The sequence below is a fragment of the Xenia sp. Carnegie-2017 genome, unplaced genomic scaffold, assembly GCF_021976095.1.
Source record: "Xenia sp. Carnegie-2017 unplaced genomic scaffold, XeniaSp_v1 HiC_scaffold_6, whole genome shotgun sequence".
Classification (NCBI taxonomy): domain Eukaryota; kingdom Metazoa; phylum Cnidaria; class Anthozoa; order Malacalcyonacea; family Xeniidae; genus Xenia; species Xenia sp. Carnegie-2017.
Genome location: NW_025813526.1, coordinates 8,486,377 through 8,507,587, shown reverse-complemented (window position 1 = coordinate 8,507,587; position 21,211 = coordinate 8,486,377). Strand labels below are relative to the sequence as shown.

The 21,211-nt window shown below is 36.2% G+C and overlaps 1 long non-coding RNA gene across 1 annotated transcript; it reads left to right on the top strand.

Moving 5' to 3' along the window:
- The first annotated feature begins 1,070 nt into the window (after window positions 1-1,070).
- On the top strand, window positions 1,071-16,912 carry LOC124456656. Its single transcript, XR_006952371.1, has 12 exons — window positions 1,071-1,082; window positions 8,069-8,208; window positions 8,412-8,526; window positions 8,605-8,688; window positions 9,110-9,289; window positions 9,973-10,042; window positions 10,147-10,232; window positions 10,304-10,444; window positions 10,625-10,763; window positions 15,959-16,185; window positions 16,395-16,554; window positions 16,747-16,912. It is a non-coding gene; the product is annotated as an uncharacterized LOC124456656 (long non-coding RNA).
- The last annotated feature ends 4,299 nt before the right edge of the window (window positions 16,913-21,211 follow it).

The following is a 21,211-nucleotide window of genomic DNA, read 5'->3' as shown; positions in this document are numbered from 1 at the left end:
TCTGTTTTTTAATTAAAAGTTTATGGAAGATACAAAATTTTTTTCCTGTGAGTAATTTTGTAAAAATTACTCTTTTTACAGTCATGTTGTTAATCATTATGATTGTTAGTTCCGTTCTTGTCAGTGAGCATTTTTCTTAAAGGTGAAGCAAAATGTGGGACTGGTTCTCGCGTTCCATATCTTTCTGAAGGTTTTCATGTTGAAGGACTACCAGATGACATTCGCCTAAAGAAGCCACTACAGTATGGCTCAGAGGAAATACAGAAATTCATGGACTGACAGGACAGTAGTTCCTTCATTCTTAAAACGTCAGAAGGTGCACCTTTGCAAGATTTTGGTGAAGACTGCAAGGAATTGCTTAGTAATGTATTCGGAAAATGTGACTTTAAAGTATCAAAATAAGATGTGGAGGTATTGGATATTAATGAGACACATAGCATTTCTGAATTCGAAGAAATAATATCAACACACTGGAAAGTGTTATGTCCAAAAGCTTTGACAGAGTTAAAAAAAAATTGAATGCATATGTGTCTCAGGCAAATCATTTTGTTTTGCCTGTGTACAGTGATGATGAGGAAAGTCAGTTCTGTCTTTTTTCATTTACGGGATCTCTACAAGCTCTGCAGCAGATAAGCGCAAGAGGTAAAGTGACAGGATGTTGGCTAAATCATGAGTCAGGCAATACCTTTCATCTTATTAAAAAAAAGGAAACAATCTTTGGAAAAATATTATTAAGGACAATGGCAATGTAAGTTTTGAGACTCATAGTTTAACTGATTATACCCAAACCTTCATATTGAACAAGTCCTTTGAAAGGAAAGTTACTCAAATTTTATCACAACAGGGATATATATAGTTTTCAATTTCACACCAATGAAAAAAATTCAATGTTTACAATGGTAATAGGCAGCACTGCAAAATGTGCATTTTAATCAACTCAGTTTTCAGTTTTAGTTGCATTGAATACGGTGTTTTAAAAGGTAATATTTTTCTATTCATATATAAGCCATGCAGAATGTCTAATTCTATAATTAAATTTTCGAAGATTAAAGCCGATTGATGCTTGTCTGGATTACATGGGGGTAGGGGTGACTCTGAATTATTAGATTGACATTTTTTTTGACAGAAGCAACTTTGTTGCCAATCCATTTCAAAAAGCATAATGTCAATTGTGAAGAAGCTTTTGAATAATTACAAAACATGCAGTATCAAACCAGTCAGAACGAGACAAAAACTTATCCGTTAATCAGTCAAGCCTTCCTGCTTATCACTCAGTCAGTAGTGTATAATTACAGATAAGTTGAAATCCACTTATCTGTATACCAACAGCAAATTTTTATAACTTTTTAGCAATAACACATAATTGTGATAATGAAATTCTTCAAACGATACTAAATCGGAAACTTATATTGATCTCAAAAAATTATAATCATTAAATTTGAAAAAAATTTTCAGCTATAAACGTTAGTTGCGTGATGGATTTGGCATACATTAGATCCGCCCCTATTACTTAACTCGAGCGCCTTTTGGCAAATTCCTTGGTTAACCCATCAATTGCGAAATCCATGAATTGCTAATTTCAGTTAACATCCAGAGATCAACCTGTTCTGTTGCATGAATGAAGATTGATGCCGTTCGAAAAGTCAATTTCGACAGTTAACAATATTCGGCGTTTGTAATAGTTTTTGAAAATTTATAATTGTAAGTGTATTATGCTAGCACTTACCAGTAACAAATAGTAGATATGAAAATGCAGTCAAAATCAAAGCCAAATTATGATTTGCCTCTCTTGTAACCAAATGTTAGATGAAAAATAAAGACAAAGGTCAAACACAAGCACTTTTAATGCACAGTGCATTTTTAATTTGTAAACCTAATCCTTGTTTGCTACTAAACAGGAATTTTCTTGTGTTGTTACTGAAACCAGATCATGATTTTTGTTTTTTATTATAATATAAAGCGGTTTTGCAATGCTAATTCTTATTTGGGGCAACAGGAGAAAATGGCCTGTAAGGAAGAACTAGAATATGACATGGTAGTTAATTAACATTGCCATCAGTATCATTTCATCTTGCAATGAGAGTATTCAACTATAGTCACAAGATGAAATGATACTGGTAAAAGAGATAACATTGAATATCTAAAATACATGAAATACAATCCACATAAAAAAGTTCATAAAAACAATTGTCCAAGTGATTATTTGTTTACCTAATAATAATGACTTTAAAAATTGACGTTGTAAAATTGGTATAAATGTAATCACCGAGAATAACACTTTCAATACGGCCACAAAGAAATAATTTTATTAACTAAAACATTTCATCTTTAGCTTTCAGTTTAAAATCCAATATACTAATTATACAATACATCACAAGGTACTGTGATGACAGTGTTGTGTTTGTCATCACTATATATTCCAATCTGATAATGTCTTAAACAAAAACGAAACGTTATTATTAGTAAAATTATGTAATAATGGCAATATTGAAAGTTTTATATTGAGCAATATTATTATTGTCACAATGTTGCATAGTTATAATAATAACAGCAACTTTCTAAATATTAAAGTCAATTGTACTTTACATGTATAGTAAATAAAAAATCTTACACCAAATTAGCCTTATTTGGACAATTTTCCCCTGAAATATGTGCTACACCTTTAGTTTACAATTTATGGACATAATAATTATCTTTATTGCTCGTTATTACGAGTGCACGGCTACAAATAAACGTTAAAAGTTTCGGCTCATAGAAACCCAAATGTCATGGACGAACAAGTATACTAACAGTGTAAGAGCATGATGAAGATAAAACATGGCCTTTTCACTTTTGAAGTGCTTGTTGATATAGAACATTTCTTGCTTTGCCTACGTAAGATATATATCACATGAGAAGTAATGTATAATTGACTTCAAAGGGTATTACATGGTTATATTTATATTACAACCCAGCATTGGTAATCTACTAGCATATTTTATGTATTCTTGCTTAAAATTTTAATAGCGTATATCGTCGGTTTGATACAAAAAATTTGAAGACCCATTATATTGATTTTTTCTCAAAAGGTGGCAGATGAATGATAGCATATGTGTTACGAACGTCCCGACTAATAATAAAATGGCCGCTTTTGGTTCAGTTGCTCGTAACAAAAGGAGTAAAACCTTGTGGAGAAGTTGTTGTCAATTCTTAAGATATTTATTTAATATACTAATAATTTTGATATAAACGTTATAATATAAATGTTTAAATGTTCAAACTTATCTAAGACAACTGCTTTCAGACTTTCAGTGACTCTTTCGTTCATGGATTGGATATATATCTGGATTCTTCGGTTCTTTTCGTAAATAGTTCGTTTTCTTTTACATGAGCTTTCTTCTGATGTGGACTTCTACTAAGCACCAACATAACTACAGCTTTCGATTCTCGGCTTATATGTGATTGCACAATGACGTACGATTAACCGGTTTTGCGTAAGCTGTGGTCAGTTGATTAACCATGTATCCTGTACGTTGTCTGTGGTCAGTAGGTTGACCACGTCCTATACGTAACCTTTTCCTTTTATTGTGGTTAACATACACATGCATGTATGAGTAAGGCATTTTACAAAGGGCACTAATAATATATTTAAGTATATAACAATAATAACTATAATTTACATGATTGTGTATTATCATGTAACAATATGTACACACCAAACAGAATATAACATGGGTAGATAAAGCACGGATTTCTAATAATTGGTTTGGGTCTTTTTATTGTATTTAGGAAAAAAGTATAAAGTTTTTTCTAAATCATTAACAGGGGCAAAATCATTTAATGTTGAAATACAACTAATATCATTTAAATGCTCAATAAAGTGCTATAAACTAAGAATTGATTGGGTTTGTAGTGACGTACATAACGTGCGTTTATTATTCATCCAGATTATTGTAATTACGTAAAACTACTCAAATTTCAAGTACCTTATCCGCCTAGTAATAACCGCACCTTGTTTAGCCAAATACATAAAAAGCCTGTAAAGAAATTGTAAAATATAGAATACTCACGACTGTTGTAAATAACTTCTTCGCTAGTGAATAAAATAATCACAAAAATTTATTAGGGTTCTAGTACATTAAACTCACGTTCGGAGCTCATACGAAAGACTTATAAAACGCTAAATTGGTGACCCCGAAAGACATTCTTGACTGTCGAAATGGCTACAACTGATGAACTCAACACCTTTTCAGCGACAAATTCTTCACCTGGCACCCCGACCACTTCTATGATCAGCCTCAAACTTCCACCATACTGGCCTAACGACCCAGAACTGTGGTTTTCTCAAATTATCGCTCAATTTACGACACGCAATATCACCTCACACAATCCAAATACGCATACGTTGCTGGTTCCCTTCAACCCGAAATTGCTCAGGAGGCTCGCGATATCACCCTTCACTCCCCTGCTCTTGATCCATATGACAAACTGCAACGCGAGTTGATACACCGTACCTCACCATCTGAGCAACAGAGACTTCACAACTGCTCACAGGCGAAAAACTAAGAGATCGGAAACCTCCCCAACTCCTTCGCAAGATGGAACAAACTTGGTACCCAAACATTGCCCCCATCCATCATAAAACAATTATTTATACAACGTCTCTCTACCAATGCTCAGGCTATTCTGGCACCTACACAGGAGACCCTTGACCTCAACAAGCTTGCAAGGGTGGCCGATAAAATTAGAGAAGTCAACAACTTTGAACAACCCACATCCCCCCTTTTGACCGTTGCAAAAGACCCTTTTGTTGACACATCTGCCAAATATGGGGAGCTTCATCAACTTCGCAAGACGGTTTCTGATCTTGCTGCGTCAATACAGGCTCCCAATCGTTGCTTCCCTTCATTGTCCGATGTAAATAACCGTCCGCCTCGCTCTCGTAACACCCGTTTCGCTCATTCTAAATGGATATTACTCAGAGTTCTAAACTTTAAAATGTGGAAGATAGCCAAATTAGATTGCTTTCTGCGCTATCTAAGCTTTCTGTGCTATGTAAAAGGCTATGTTTGTCTCTCCTGAACTCTATATCCCTGGAAATTTTTAGTGTGGGACAGACAGAAAAGACGGCGCTTAGTAGGAGCGGTAATCGCAGTGTAAACCATTGAGTTCTATAAAGCCATACTCTTTGACTGTGAAGGCATTCTCTACGGCTAGGAAATTTAGTAGGAAAAATATTTCTCTCTCTCCTAATGTTGTCCTTCCTGATTCTTTTCCACCGTAAAACTCACTTTCTATGTGTCATTATATCCCAATTGATGGCGAAAAGAGTAAAACAATTTCTCCAGTTCGTACGATCAATACATTTGAAGGCTTTCAAGAAAAACTTAACGAAGGTACGAATAATTTACGTGGAGCTGGATCTCGATATGAAAGGAGAAGAGTGAATGAAAGCGAATCCTGGAAGTGTTTGCAAGATAATTTAGTAAAGTCGTACATCAAAAATTGTGCCATGTTACCAGGACAACTCTGTGTAAAATTTGTAGAAGACGGGATACCAGCGAAAAAAGCAGAAATTAGATGTCGTGATTGCGGTAACGGACAGTTCTACTGTTTTGAGTGTGGGGAATCCCTTCATCGAACGAGGAATGTTTTCCATTTGGTTGAAGTATGGAAGGTAATTTTAATTCTTTCTGGCGGCACAGAGGAATCCCTATAAAATTTGCCTTCCAGCAAAACATAAACAAATTAAGTCGTCTATTAGAAGGCAATTCTAGGTGATTATTTCCAAAAGTCAATTCTTCAGATCTAATATTTTTGCTTTTTACATTTGGAATTTGGCTTGTTAAGCTCTAGTATTCATCAAATGCTGACAATTTTTTACAACCATGTCTTAAATCTAAAGTAACTTAATCTGTAGTATTTTGTTATAACTATTGATCATTTTCAAGAACGATATGCTGCTATATGCTGTGCATGGTGCCTTATTTAATGTATACATGTTCTGATGCTTAAATAGTACTCTTTAGACTGATTGTGAAATTTTTGTTCCATTACTTTTTTGGTGGTATATTACGTTACAGTGAGCATGCTAACTGCTCTTCAACAGAATCACGTACTACAATTATGTGTGGTTGGAAAAGGTACAGTATGGCAAGAATGACAGGAATGACAGTATTTTGACTTTCACTACATGTAAATGTGTATATGTTAGTCATACTGTTAAGTATTAGCTTCATTTAGGCCAATAATTTCTATGTTAATTATTTGCATAACAAATAATCCAATTTTTAATCTCATACAAAATTTAGGTCCGCAGCAATTAAAAATTGTTGAATTCTGTCGTGTATTAAAAACTAATGCTAAAAAACTAATTAAACTCCAGCTGTGGCCAAGCTCATTTTCTAAACCCAAAATTGCATTTCACTTTGACTTCATCGATTTTGCTGAAAAATTCTTTCTTGAGAGCCATGTACTCTTGCACAAATTTTGCAGCACTGTTAAAGTTGAATATCCTGAAATGCTACCTAGACTGGTATGTATTTCTCTTAAACCTGAATTGTGTACTCATGTGATAGTCTACCCATCATATAGTGGAAATAGATGGGTTGTACTTTGCAAAAAAGTTTATAGAATCACTGTTATTTACAAACAACATAAATAATGCAGATTTACCTCAAATAAGGTAAGAGCACATTCAAATTGTACATGAAGATTCCCTTGCTGTTATGACACTGTGTATTTAACCTTATTTTATTCTTGAAACAAATGCACAAGTTTACTAGGTGTTCATTTTGTTCTTGTTAAGGTCAAAAACATATATATTGTGTTAAACAATGGATCATTCGATGAATACAGGTATGTTATATGTAATAAAACAAAAGTCTATTTACAGTTATTGTAGACCTAATAGTTAGATTATATGTGTAGAGTAGTACAGTCTATCCTGTTTTAAGTACACACCAAGGGACAACAGACTAGTGTCAGCTTAATGAAAATGTCAGCTTGATTGAGGTTTCACCATTATACTTTCATTATTATTATCTATATGAGATTATGTTTTGGATTTTACACAGTATCTGCTTAGTAAAGGGTCATTTGATACAGGAGGTTTGACTGTATATAATATATCATTTAAGAATTTGATTACATAATATTTTTTGTCAGATATTTTAAACACCAACTCAGATCATTAAAGTTCATACAGAAAGACCTGATTGATTATAGAAATTGCCCTCTATGTCCACAAGTCAGTATTTGATTTGTTTTTTTCTACTATTTGCTTAGTGAACTATTTTAAATTATATATTTTTTGTCTTATATATTATCAAAACATTTAAAGTTGCTGTGAAATATGAAGTGTTACATGCTTTCCATAAAATTCATTTTATTTTATTAAAGAGCTTTATTTGCTTTAGACTGGTGTGGCTATTTATTTCAGGGATGCTTGCTTTGGTCTAACTCGTAAAAAGTTGGCAGGGAATAGTTTTGCCATCCAAACAATGGCTGCCTTAAGTTTGCTGAAGAAGATGAAGCAGATGATTTTGTTGATCATTATAACAAGTCTAACAACAAAGTAGGAGAGGTAATTATTGCATCATGAAGGACTTTGAAGCCTATTCAAAAGTGTTCTGGGAAGGAGGGGGAGGAATAATTTGAAAACAAACTTTATATGTAGTCCATGAAAAAGCAATGGCAAAGCCAGCACTTTTCTACTTTTACATTGCAAATGCTTTTGTATTCAATCACTGGAAAAACATTAAATGGATTTGATTTTCTAAAGAAATTATTAACAATTTTGCTGACAAATTTGCACTGTAAGAGTAAAAGATTGGGCAGGCTTCGCGCTTGAGAAAACTGGATCTAGGCTTCATGCAGGTCCATGGGCCCTGCTACATACGTAAATAGCTACGTGGATTTAAAATCAAAATTGCAAACAGCCAATTTTTTTCTTGTCCTCTTATTTATCATGTTTTTGCATGGTCTATGTCTTGATTGTGTAAAATGTCATGTTTATTATTACAGTAATAAAACAATTGTTATATATGCGTAATCTATAATGTGCTCCAACTTCTTTTAGAGTTGTCAGATATTTAAAGCAGAAGAAGTTACAGAAGCACTTCACTCCATGAGAAAAAATAAACTTTTTGATGAAAAAGGAGTGTTTGGTAGTTGTTGCAGTCGGCATTCACACCCTAGACGATTTTTCAGCCCTAAATATGTGGAAAGGTTAGTGTCTTAGCCTTGGTTTGCATGTAATTATCAATATTCTTCATCTTTGATGAGGTAGTATGGAGAACAAATCGTCGGGTTATAATTTCTTTTCCTGTGTCAATTTTGAAATAAAGGGACAGAAGGACAAAACGATTCTGTGCTAACGAGATCCATTATTACCCTTTAATAATACTTAGTGTCTTATTATTCATATTCAGAATTTCGTATTCGCTGTTCCTAATCCAAAGCATTTTAAAAGAAGCTGACCAAAGTCCTGGTGTTGATTTAAAAATAATGTATGCTATTGGATGTGTATTATTATCACATTTAAAGGTATTTTAATGTTGGCATGTATGATGTGGGACAAGTTCATTCACCAACTAAACTTTGAATAAATTGGTACCGTTCTAGGCAAACAAGAGGCATGACATTTCGTCAAAAGTGTCATTTTCGGTGACGATATTTCATTGTTATGGACACAAGGTTTCATGGCAGGTAATAAATAAAGCTTTGTACCTGGTAATGACAGGGATGGATTAAGAGGCGGGATAGCGGAGGAATGGGCTCTCCTCCAACCTTGATTAGTGGAGATGGATGAGGAGTGGCAGTTTCCCTAAAAAATTTATGTATACCAAACCATGAAGCGATAGTAGTTGGGGTTTATGGAGCACAATTTCAAATATCTCCAATCATTGTACATGATTAACAAAATTTAACGAAAAATGTCTTGCTTGTTACAGCAACAAGCAGCCACTAGAATCTTATCCAAACTAGGGCACCCCCTCTCTCCAGAAAAATACATCCCTGGGTAATGATGTAGCGATGGAAGAAAGACAATCTTTTCTGCTCTGGTTTCTTCCTTGATAAAAAGCCCCCGTAGGTAAAATATTATTTTTTAATGTCTTCAAAAAAACAGGTCAAATTCTGTCCTAGAAGGCTCGATGGTTTTGGTCTAACAGATGTTGAAGCTATTAAAATGCTCTGGGCTTACCTTCGTGGGTTCTCAGCAATTACTAAGGAGATGTCTGCCAGTAGAAGGGTCATCTTTTGACAGATGCGCTTCTTCACTTATCTCGAAGAAATTTTAGCAATGCAGGTGCTTGAATATTGTCATTGCTTTATGTGTAACTATGCGTTGACACAATGAAAATGTTTTTATTTGTTTGTTGCGCCTTAATTGTTTTAATTTTCTGTATATGATTTGTTAAATTATATAAAATATGTAAAATCGTTAACGTCGAAGCTTAAAAATGTCTACAACTTAAAATTAAAACGCAACAAGAAATGAAAGATTTATTTAGAGAACTACCTGGGAAGTAGTTCTGGTAGGTTAAAAATTTCTTATGTTTTCTGTGGCCGAAAAGTATTTATGATTTGGGTTTGCCTAACCAAACTCTCAACTCAATTTGCATCCAAGGAAAACATGTCGTTATTTAGTAAAGGCTTCTTCATCGAATTTAAAATCTGTTATGAAAAGATAAAGATTTATTAGTATTGATTGTACTTCAAAATAGCATACTCGTTTTTACGAAATACCCTACTGAAAAACGAGATTTTTTTATAGTACGGGAAAATACAAAACCTGTAGCATATATAGTTACATACGTATTTATTTTGTTTGTTAATGACGTACGATCCTGAAATTGTTAGTCAGTGGGAGGCCAGAGAGAAAGAAATTATGTCAAGAGTCAACCCAGCTATATAATGTTATTCATGGGAAATAGTTTCATTCTTAACAATTCAGTCTGTAGGATTTAAAGACGTACTTTTTAAATACAGAACGTAAAGAAACCACTGAGATCTGGAAAATGACGTACGTTCAAAAGCTACTGCATTTTAAACAACTTAGGTAGGTTCTTTAAAGTACTAAACTGGCTGTTTCTCTATAATACATGCCTATAGACGTTTTAATATTTCTTTTGAGCCCAATTGGTAAATTATTTAAATTCTTAGTACTACATCATTCGGATGTTTTGAAGAAAACCTGGAGAAAATCTCTGAAGATTACTCAATTCATCAGATGTCGAAAAACTATACCAGTATGTATAAATGTGTCAAAGAAATATTTGAAAGATTTTAAAAGATATTGAACAAAAGCATTCTGTAAAAGAAAGATGGAAACCTGGTCATCCTAGTTTTGACGTCGTTGCATTGCAAGTCATACAAAGAAAAGGAAAACATACTGTCGGAGATTTTCATGGACTTTCCATCGAAAGGCATTTCTTAATAACATTGAGAAAGAAGTATGCAGGTACTGTAATGCACTGTAAATTTCGTATACCTGTAACCTAAGCTATGTTACCATATCTGCCTTTCGTTCTTGTAAATGTTAATTTTGTATTCCTTTTACTCGTTTAGATGGTCAGAAAATTGCCACTCCCTTGTCCAGGCAAATCACCTAAATCATCCAATTTGTTTTTTATCGTTATAGGCCTTCCCATGTTTCTTATTTTGCTCGAGATTAACTCCACACAGATGACTAACTTTACCGATGTTCAAGCTAACGAAACGATGCTGACGAGAGAGTGCTGTCTGCTTCGGCACCCTTGATGGCACTGCCGCTGTAAGAGGTGAATGAGAAATAAAACTAAATAGGTGTTTGGATTGAAATAATATTAAACTCAAAATTATTAATCTACGTTACTGTGCACTGTTGCCATTTCACAGAACACATAAGCCATTTTACAGCTCGAACACTCTTGTCATGTTGCACGCCTACCGTAATCATTGCCGTATTACGTATCACGCATTCTTGCCATGAGCTTCAAATATTCTCCACGCAATACCAACTCTCCCTACAGTCACATTCTCAAGTAACATTCTGTTGTTAAAATAGGAACGTGATCGTTTTTTTGGGTTTTTTTTTATTATATAATGCTACATACTCTGCTACTAATAAGGTCTATGGTAAAAGGGTCAATGCACTAACTAAAAAAAATCAATATTTTATTTAAAACATTATTTGTTAAAAAAAATTTCAAGCCGCAACTGTCAATTATTTGCTGTAACAAAACTTTGCAACTGGCTACTGCATCCTTCTGTGTAACATCATCATCATCATCATCATCATGCAGTCAGTCGTAAGCGACGAGGACTGTTCTATGGTTGGATTGAAGCTCTCCAGGCCGGTCTGTTATCAGCCAATTGCTTCCAGGTTGTCACGTTGATGTCTCTCCTCTTTAGATTTCGTTTCATGACATCTTTGAGTCTAAGTCGAGGTCGGCCTTGGTTTCGTTTCCCTTCTACTAGTTGGCTGTACAATAGCTGGCGTGGTAAACGAGATCTCTCCATACGATGGACATGACCGATCCATCTTAAATTCTTTTGAATCAGCATGTCAGCCATGTGTGGCAGGTCAGTCAGACGGAGAATCTTAGCATTTGCGATCTTGTCCCGCCATGATATCTTCAGAATGTCCCGCAGTTGTCTCATCATATACGCACTCAGTTTCTTCACTTGAAGCCTGTAGATTGTCCATGCCTCTGCTCCATAAAGGAGTGTTGTCAGCACCACCGCCTGATAGACCTTGGCTTTAACTCTGGTCGAGACATGCTTATTTTGCCATAGCCGATCGTTTAGTTGACTGAACGCTGCACTCGCCCTTCCCATTCTGTTCCTCAGCTCCTTTTCAATCTTAGCATTGCTGGAGATTGTACTACCCAGGTAGTTGAAGTCTGTGGTCTGGACAAGAGGCTGTCCGTCAATGGTGATTGCACAGGGTTTTGGGGGAGGGAGTAGAAGCTTTACTGGCTGGTAGAGGCACTCAGTCTTTTTGATGTTTATCTTGAGGCTAAACATAGCGGCAGCTTGTGCAAATTTGTCCACCAATGCCTGCATCTCTGCTGCACTGTGAGCAACCAGAGCACAGTCGTCTGCAAAAAGCATATCTCTGACAAGCTGACGTGTTGTGCGTGTCTTAGCTTTGAAGTGTGAGGCGTTGAATAGGTTCCCATCATGTCTAGTCTGGATGTAGATACCTTCCCTTGTGTCCTCGAAGACAACCTCCAGCATGGCAGCCAGGTAGAATGAGAACAGTGTCGGAGCCAGCACACACCCTTGCTTTACACCTGTTGAGACAGCGAATCCCTCAGAGCAGTCGCTCCCACGAGTGACTTTAGCTTGCATTCCTTCGTGAAACGCTTTCACGAGATTGATAATCTTATCAGTACAGCCAAACTTTTCAGTACTGCCCACAAGCCGCCTCTAGGGACAGTGTCAAAGGCCTTAGTAAAGTCTATGAAAACTGCATAGAGGGGCATGTTCTGTTCAGTGCATTTCTCCTGAACCTGTCGTAGGCTGAATATCATATCCATGGTACTCCGCCCACTCCGAAATCCACTCGGGTCTCAGGAATTACTCTGGGACTTATCATTTCGTTCAGACGATTGAGGAGTATTCGAGCCATCACCTTCCCAGCGATTGAGAGTAGAAAAATGCCGCGATAGTTGCCGCACTCTTTACGACTGCCTTTCTTGAATATAGGGACTATATTCGCGTCTTTCCAATCTTGTGGAATCTTCTCTCCTATCCAGATATCTCCGATCACATCTAGCAACCTCTCTTTGAGTGTTGTACCACCATACTTCCATACTTCTGCAGGTATCCCACAACATCCAGGAGCTTTGCTTTCCTTAGTTGCTGCGATCGCCTTCAGAAGTTCATCCATCTTTGGGGGCTCATCCAGTACGTGGACTGTTGGACGTTGGGTGATGCTCGCAAGAGCAGCACTATCCACGTTTCCAGGCAGATTTAACAACTGGTCGAAGTGCTGAGCAAATCTTTCCAGCATCCTCTTGTTGTCTGTCAACACAGTCTCTCCATTAAGAGCGAGCAGTTTGGCAGTACCTCTCTTTTGTGGGCCATATACTTCTCTAAGACCTCCATAGAAGGACTTCATGTCGTTTTCTGCTGCGGCGTGCTGCAGTTCCTCTGCTTTAGTCTCCCACCACTGAGACTTCTTCTGTCGGGTGTACTTCCGTAGTTTGCTGCGTGCTGATGCAAGGTTTGCCCTGGTAGACCTGGTGTTTACAGTCAGCTGTCTTGCTTTTGCCTGGTTCCTCTCCTCTAGTAGTCTGTTTAGCATCTCGTCTGTTTCGTCAAACCAGTCCTGGTGCTTGCGTTTCGGTTTGCCTAGGATTTCTTTTGCTGTATTAAATACTGTATCCCTTAACGTCTCCCACTTCCCTACAACATCCGAGTCTCCTGTTGAGCTCTCCTGTAGTGATGTTGTCATACTTCTCTGAAAGTCTTTGCGCACACTGTCACACTTCAGTCTGGCCACGTTGAGATTGTACCTGTGCTGTCCTCCAGTTTTCTTGACTTGTTTCCTTTGTGAGAAGGCGATTTTGGACAGCACCATGTTATGATCTGTGTTGCAATCAGCCCCTCTAAATGCTCTGGTGTTGACTATGTCCCTCTGGTCTCTCTGCCTAGTGATCACGTAGTCGATAAGGTGCCAGTGCTTAGACCTCGGGTGCATCCATGTCGTCTTGTGGGTGTGCTTATGCTTGAAAACAGTGTTGGTTATCACCAGACCATATTCAGAGCACAAGGCTAGGAGGAGTTCTCCATTGGTGTTGCACTTGCCCACGCCATAATGTCTCAATACTCCAGGCCAGTTTTCTACTTCATCTCCAACTCTGGCATTTAAGTCTCCGGCTATAATGAGCTTATCGGTGCTGGGCACTTCTCTGATAGTTTCCCTCAACTTCTGATAGAAATCTTCCTTTATCTCATCAGGGTTAGTCATGGTCGGGGCGTAGACACTAACAATAGTAGCCCACACCCTCCCCTGCAGAGGAAGGCGTAGAGTGATTATTCTGTCGCTTACAGCTACCGGTTCTTGTTCCAACTTCTGGGCGATTTGGTTTCTTATAGCAAAACCAACTCCAGCCTCTCTTTTCTCTCTCTCCTCTCTTCCACTCCAGAAAAAGGTGTATCCTTGGTCAACCAAGCTGCCACTTAGAGCCAGCCGGGTTTCACTCAGTGCTTACACGTCGATGCTGTACCTTGACAACTCCCTTGCTGCTAGCGCTGTTTGCCTTTCCGGTCGTTTAGATCCAGGTCGATCAAGCAGCGTCCTCACGTTCCATCCTGCGAGTCTCAGATGTTTCTTGATGTCCTCCTTGCGGTCCACCTTGCGTCCTAGCTTACTTCTCACTGGTCGCCGGAGCGGGAGCGGACCAGCTCGAACCTTGGTAACCCGGGCGACGTTCGAGCCGGTATCATGTCTAGCTTCCTTATTCATTTCCATAGAACTGCATGCAAAATGTTAAGTGGCACTGGCTTTTGCATTACCAGGACACTCTCTCGGTGGGGCACTGCTGTTCTCCAGCGGGCAAGAACAAGTCAGGACGTGCTGGCAACAATACTCCACTGCAGGGACTGCCAATCCAGTTGTCGTTGACTGAGCATGGTTGCCTTTACGGGGTCCCATCTCCGTAGTGAGTTGTTTGAGGTTCACCTTCCTTTAGCCTTTAGTCTTAGCAAAGACCTTTCCCACAAGGCAGTGGGGGTTTGCTGAAAGCAGGTGTCAGATGGTCACAAGACTCCATAGTGCCTGTGGCTTTTTAGACAGTTGTTGTTTTTGTATTGTCAGGATGTCTGACCATCCTTCCATCGCCATAGGCAATGGTGAGTCAGATTTGTCGCCGACTTTTCGACCATGACACAGATGGTACTCGCTAACATGGTAGAGTCGTCAGCCTTCAACAATCACATACGCTCGATGATATTGGATTATGCGGTGCTGTTTATTTCACAAAAAGCACCGTAAAGTGAAAATGTCGACGCAGCGGAATTCAAATTTCGAAATGTTCAAAGTGGAATTCATTTATAATATATGTGTTGCTTTACTTTGAGTGTTTGTTGGTACCGTAAATGAATTTATCAATGGCCAGGGCGTTTAATCAATTCTAGATGTTGTGGTGCAACGAAATGAAAAGAGAGACGTGTATATTAGTTGTTTGCTTGAACAAATAAAACAAAACTAAGACAAACTAAACTTCTTATAAGCCAAATTGTGAACCCACTATAATTAATATATCATAATGGTAATGTTGTTAAGGTGGTGAATGTCTATTGAGGACGGGACTTTATTAGTAAGTGGCGTTGCAAGAAGGGGGGCGTTTAATATGTATAAGATGTTAAATTAATATACGGCATTTATTAGATCTTTACGTCACATATGCCTATACATCATCTGAAAAATACAATTTGGCTTATGCAAACCAATGAGACCTTTGGAAAAACTTGAGAGCATATATGTGCAAGCAGGAGACCGAAGGTCTTGGGTTGCACGTTTGCATTTGCTCGAGTTCTCACAAACGGCTTCAAGGTTTGCATAAGCCAGTGCAATGGTGCAAACACGAAAAACAGTTTTTACCTCTTGTATACAGTGATACGAAACAATAATTGGAAACAGACAAATTTACATCGATATGCAAATTCTTGCTAATGCAAACTTGGCTATAGACCAATCACCGAGCGGGTACTATTGTTTTTATTTTATAAATGAACAATGGACATTATATATGTTGCATACTCTTATGTACTGTACTGCCCGTCCATATTAAAGCCCATTTATGTCATTTGATTTGACGCAATGCCGAAAAAAGATGCATCAAGAAGAAAAAATAAGCCGTCTCACTTTCGAGAAGCTCGTGCATATTGGTGAAAATGTCTCCACTTGTGTTTTTTTTGTCAACTGGTAATCCGTGAACGCAGTCGCTGGTGTCCTTAATCGTTATATATGACTATATTATAGGTTGTCAACTCTGTTTCATCAAGATTCCTTATGTCGCGTAAAATGCTCAGATGTTCTAAAAGTGTTGAGAAATAAATATAAGAGTATATCTGTTCGAGAATGTGGGCTCATTGTACGAAAGTGTTTTCCTATGGTGAAGCGAATTCATAGCAATCATGTCTACTTTTATTCTGGCATTAGCCACATCGACGCCATTGAATGTGTTAAACAATGTCATACGGAAAATGGTATGGTTTAAAATAGCTAGCGCAGTCGCTAATTAACATAAATTTCAGAGGCACACGATAATAATAAGTTGAGGAATGGCTTAATTTTTGGTGTTAGTTGTATATAATATTGAGAACCTTGTTTTTGATGGAGAAGGGGGTGATTTTCCATCTTGAGAAGAACTACCTTGGACATAGAGAAAACTTTATTTTCTTGTCTCATTTCATAGATTGCTCAACTGAGAATAAAATGCTATGTGGATTACCTCATTGCATGAGTATCAATCGGTCGGAATTGCTACGTTCCTCATCAAAGACCCTACATATTCATTCCCAAATGAAGCCTACATATTCATTCCCAAATGAAGCCTACATATTCATTCCCAAAAGGTAATTTTGATAGCATTGAGTTATGTTGGTTTAGAGGAATGGCAGTTGCATTGAGGAAATCTGAGTTTGATGTCATAGAGGAAGCAAGAACTATTCTTAGCTTACCATCTCATCCATGTTTTCCAATCTTAATTGGTATTTGTCAAGATGAAAAGCCATTCATTTTAATAACAAAATTTTATGGTCATGTAGGAACTGGAGTGTACATGTCCTTTGAAGGATTGTGCTACACTCATGGAATCACTTTTGCCGAGTGGATATCATTTTTCATTAAGATATGGGAAGGCATAGAGCTGTTGAATTCTTGTGGATTTGCTTATAGAGGTCTTGGAGTTGAAAACATTATTGTTGTGAAAAAGAAAGAAAAGAAAAAAGTTTAGGTGCCAATATTTCTGAATCTTAATGAAGTCAAAGCTTTATGTGCAAGTATTGACAACAATTTAAGTCAGCATGACTGCTTAGACTTTGACGTCTTGCTACATAAAGTAACTACTCTCCCTGCAATAAAAGAAACATGTGCATTACGCCAGCAAGAGAAATTAACTAAATTGTCCAAAGCTATTTCTTCTGGTTGCAATGCATTGTCAATATCAAGACGTTTAAAACATATTGCACAAACATATTTATTTTTTACTAATGCAGAAGTATCTCAATTATTACAGTTATTTTAACAAATATGACATCTTATTTGCCTATTCAGTGAATTGTGCATGTCTTTGTGTAGGTGAAAGGTAGAACACCACCCTCCTCAAAAAAATTATTTTTGTATAAAATGTAGTTTTTCTTTTGGGCTTTAATCTTCGAAAATTTAATTATAGATTTAGACATTCTGCATGGCTTATATGTGAATAGAAAAATATTACCTTTTAAAAAACCATATTCAATCCAACTAAAATTGAAAACTGAGTTGATTACAATGCACATTTTGCAGTGCTGCCTGTTACCATTGTAAACAATGAATTTTTTTCATTGGTGTGACATGAAAATTATATATATCCCTGTTGTGATAAAATTTGAGTAACTTTCCTTTCAAAGGACTTGTTCAATATGAATGTTTGGGTATAATTAGTTAACCTATGAGTCTCAAAACTTACATTGCCATTGTCCTTAACAATGTTTTTTCCAAAGATTGTTTCCTTTTTTTTAACTAGATGGAAGGTATTGCCTGACTCATGATTTAGCCAACATCCTGTCAATTTACCTCTTGACAGGTAAATTGACAGGATGAAAATGAAAAAAGCCTGAACTGACTTTCCTCATCATCACTGTACACAGGCAAAATAAAATGATTTGCCTGAGACACATATCCATTCAATTTTTTTTTAACTCTGTCAAAGCTTTTGGACATAACACTTTCCAGTGTGTTGATATTATTTCTTCGAATTCAGAAATGCTATGTGTCTCATTAATATCCAATACCTCCACATCTTATTTTGATACTTTAAAGTCACATTTTCCGAATACATTACTAAGCAATTCTTTGCAGTCTTCACCAAAATCTTGCAAAGGTGCACCTTCTGACGTTTTAAGAATGAAGGAACTACTGTCCTGTCAGTCCATGAATTTCTGTATTTCCTCTGAGCCATACTGTAGTGGCTTCTTTAGGCGAAAGTCATCTGGTAGTCCTTCAATATGAAAACCTTCAGAAAGATATGGAACGCGAGAACCAGTCCCACATTTTGCTTCACCTTTAAGAAAAATGCTCACTGACAAGAACGGAACTAACAATCATAATGATTAACAACATGACTGTAAAAAGAGTAATTTTTACAAAATTACTCACAGGAAAAAATTTTGTATCTTCCATAAACTTTTAATTAAAAAACAGAGAAGATTTCTTTATGCAGGTATATCAAAAGGTACTTTTACACTATCACTGTAAGGGAAACACTACCATTCAGGAATATACAGGCAGCCTTTGTACATAACTGTTATTAACAACAATATACTTTTTTCAAAAGTATTTAATGAAAAATTTATTGAAAAAATATTTTTTCAAACTTGCAGCCATATTGTGAAATACTTTATCCAGGCCTGTGATGGTAAAAATTACACCTGTATGGTCACGTCACACTCAATGGTGAAGACCTGCGTACAAGAATAAATAAAAAAATAACTTACTATACTTCTTGTTGAAGAGCATTCTTACATCCTCATGAGTCCATTTCTGTTTTTCTCGGTTTACATCTACCAAATATAGCATACAAAATTTTTGTTAGCTCTACAAACCACAATTTTATCCCAAAAAGCTTGCTTCATGATTTTTCACTCTCTTTAGAGAATTTAATGAAGAGTGAGAAATCACGAAGCAGGCTTATCAATATAAAATTATAGTCTTTGAATTTTTGTTATAAAGGCGTGCTCAATATCTTCATAGATAGAGCAAAATATAAATTCATAAAAGTAAAATAAAATATCAACTAAACTTTCATTCACCTGATGATTGCCAAAAGGCGTGAAACACAGTGTAGCAAATGGTTTTATGATATTATATACGTGCACCACTTTATCGGATACAAAAAAACACCTTAATATTTACCATTAGAAATATGCTATTTTGAGATGGGATGAACATTTTGCAACCATACGTAACACAATATTGTAGTAAAGCTCTGAAACTTAGTCATATGTATCTACTTGACTACCATCCAGTAACTGGTATCCATGAAACTGGTGCAGACATATCAATAGAAGTTAAACGTTATGCCCACTGCGCATATGTGATTTTGCAAATTTTTTACTTTTTACCAAACATTGCTTGAAACTTGCACAAAACTGCTGGTTCATTGTGAACAAATCTTTTTCCTCCTGATAAACCAAGGACATAAAGTTCTTTTTTCCATTCACCAGTAAGCAGCTGGCCTGGCAACCAAGATACTCCAAGTAACTGAACTAAAAGAAAAATAAAATAATTGATAATGGTCACATTATGCATAAGTACTGCAAAAAGCTATGTATAGTTTACAACAGTATGACTTTAACAAATGGCAGGAGATGACATTTATTTTTATTATTATTGCTATATTTTTTATTTACTATACATAGTTTCTGTTGTTGTTGGTATTGCTATGATAAGTATTATTGCTATAAATGTAATGCTATACCATCAATGCTATTGTAATGATCATCATTACTGATGGAGAATTAAACAGAATCTTTTGTTGTCCAAACACTATACTACATATCCTAAATTATATGACATATATGTCTGCATTACATCTGTGATTAAGGCAGTGAAGTATAAATATTGTCATAAAATATCAACAACAACAACAGCAACAACAATCATCTCTTCAGTGATTAATCTTCCTGGAACCAAAAGAATTTTACAATCACTTTTCACAGCATTTAGTAATTGTGAAAATTTCCAATTTCACACAAACTTTAAACTTCATACCACCATTAAATATAGTTCATTATTATTAAATCATTTCTTCCTTAATTCTTTCATTGCCTTATGAAACAGTTCAACTGATACATTCCACACAACCACAATACAAAAAAGATTTTCATGCCGGATGACGTTCAAGTCAAATTTCATGCCAAAAGAAAAACAAGTTTGCAATAAGAAATAATTTTCCATCTGGTAATCACTGCAACCATGTTTGTACAAAAAATACATGCTCAAAACAAAGAGTTTTACTCAACATAACACTATTAGAAATAAATCCAATGTTAAGGCAATATAAACTTCCTTTATCCGAATACCTTGAATTATGTAGATTTCCAAAGATCAAAGTCTCCCCAATCAAAGGACTATTCTAATTTATTAAAATTACTTAATGCTACCTCTGCTATTAATTGCAAAATTAATTTATCAAAACGACTGTTATCTCCTCAGCCAAAAGTTTAATATGCCCATCAACCAATTTTGTTCTTTGAGCATCATCTAATGTCACTGGGTTGTTTTCATGTCATTAGCTTTTTGTATGTATTTATTTTGCTCAGATTCTCCAAGACCAATTCATTTGACAGAGTCCAATTTATTTTTTTCACTCGGGTGAGAATAGTATGCACGATATATTTTTGGGCTAAACAGTATAAACGTTTGTGATGCATTACGTAACGCCACACTACAGCGTTCTTCATCGTTTGTTATCTTGATGGCACTCCATTAAATTACAGAACCGTGCATCACAATGCATCACAATGTATCACACTATATCACAATGTATCACACTACATCACAATCTATCACACTACATCACAATGTATCATACTACATCACAATACATCACACTTCATCACACTACATCAGAGTGCATCACAATGTATCGCAACGCATCACAATGCATCACATTGCATCACAATGCTTCACAATGTATCACACTACATCACAATGTATCACAATGCATCACAATGTATCGCAATGCATTACAATGCATCAAAACACATCACAATGCATCAAAATGTATCACACTGCATCACAATGTATCACAACGCATCACAATGTATCACAATGCATCACAATGTATTACACTACATCACAATGTATCACAATGCATCACAATGTATCGCAATGCATCACAATGCATCACACTACATCACAATGCATCACAATGTATCCCAATGCATCATTATGTATCACAATGCATCACACTACATCACAATGTATCACACTACATCACAATCTATCACAATGAATCACAATGTATCA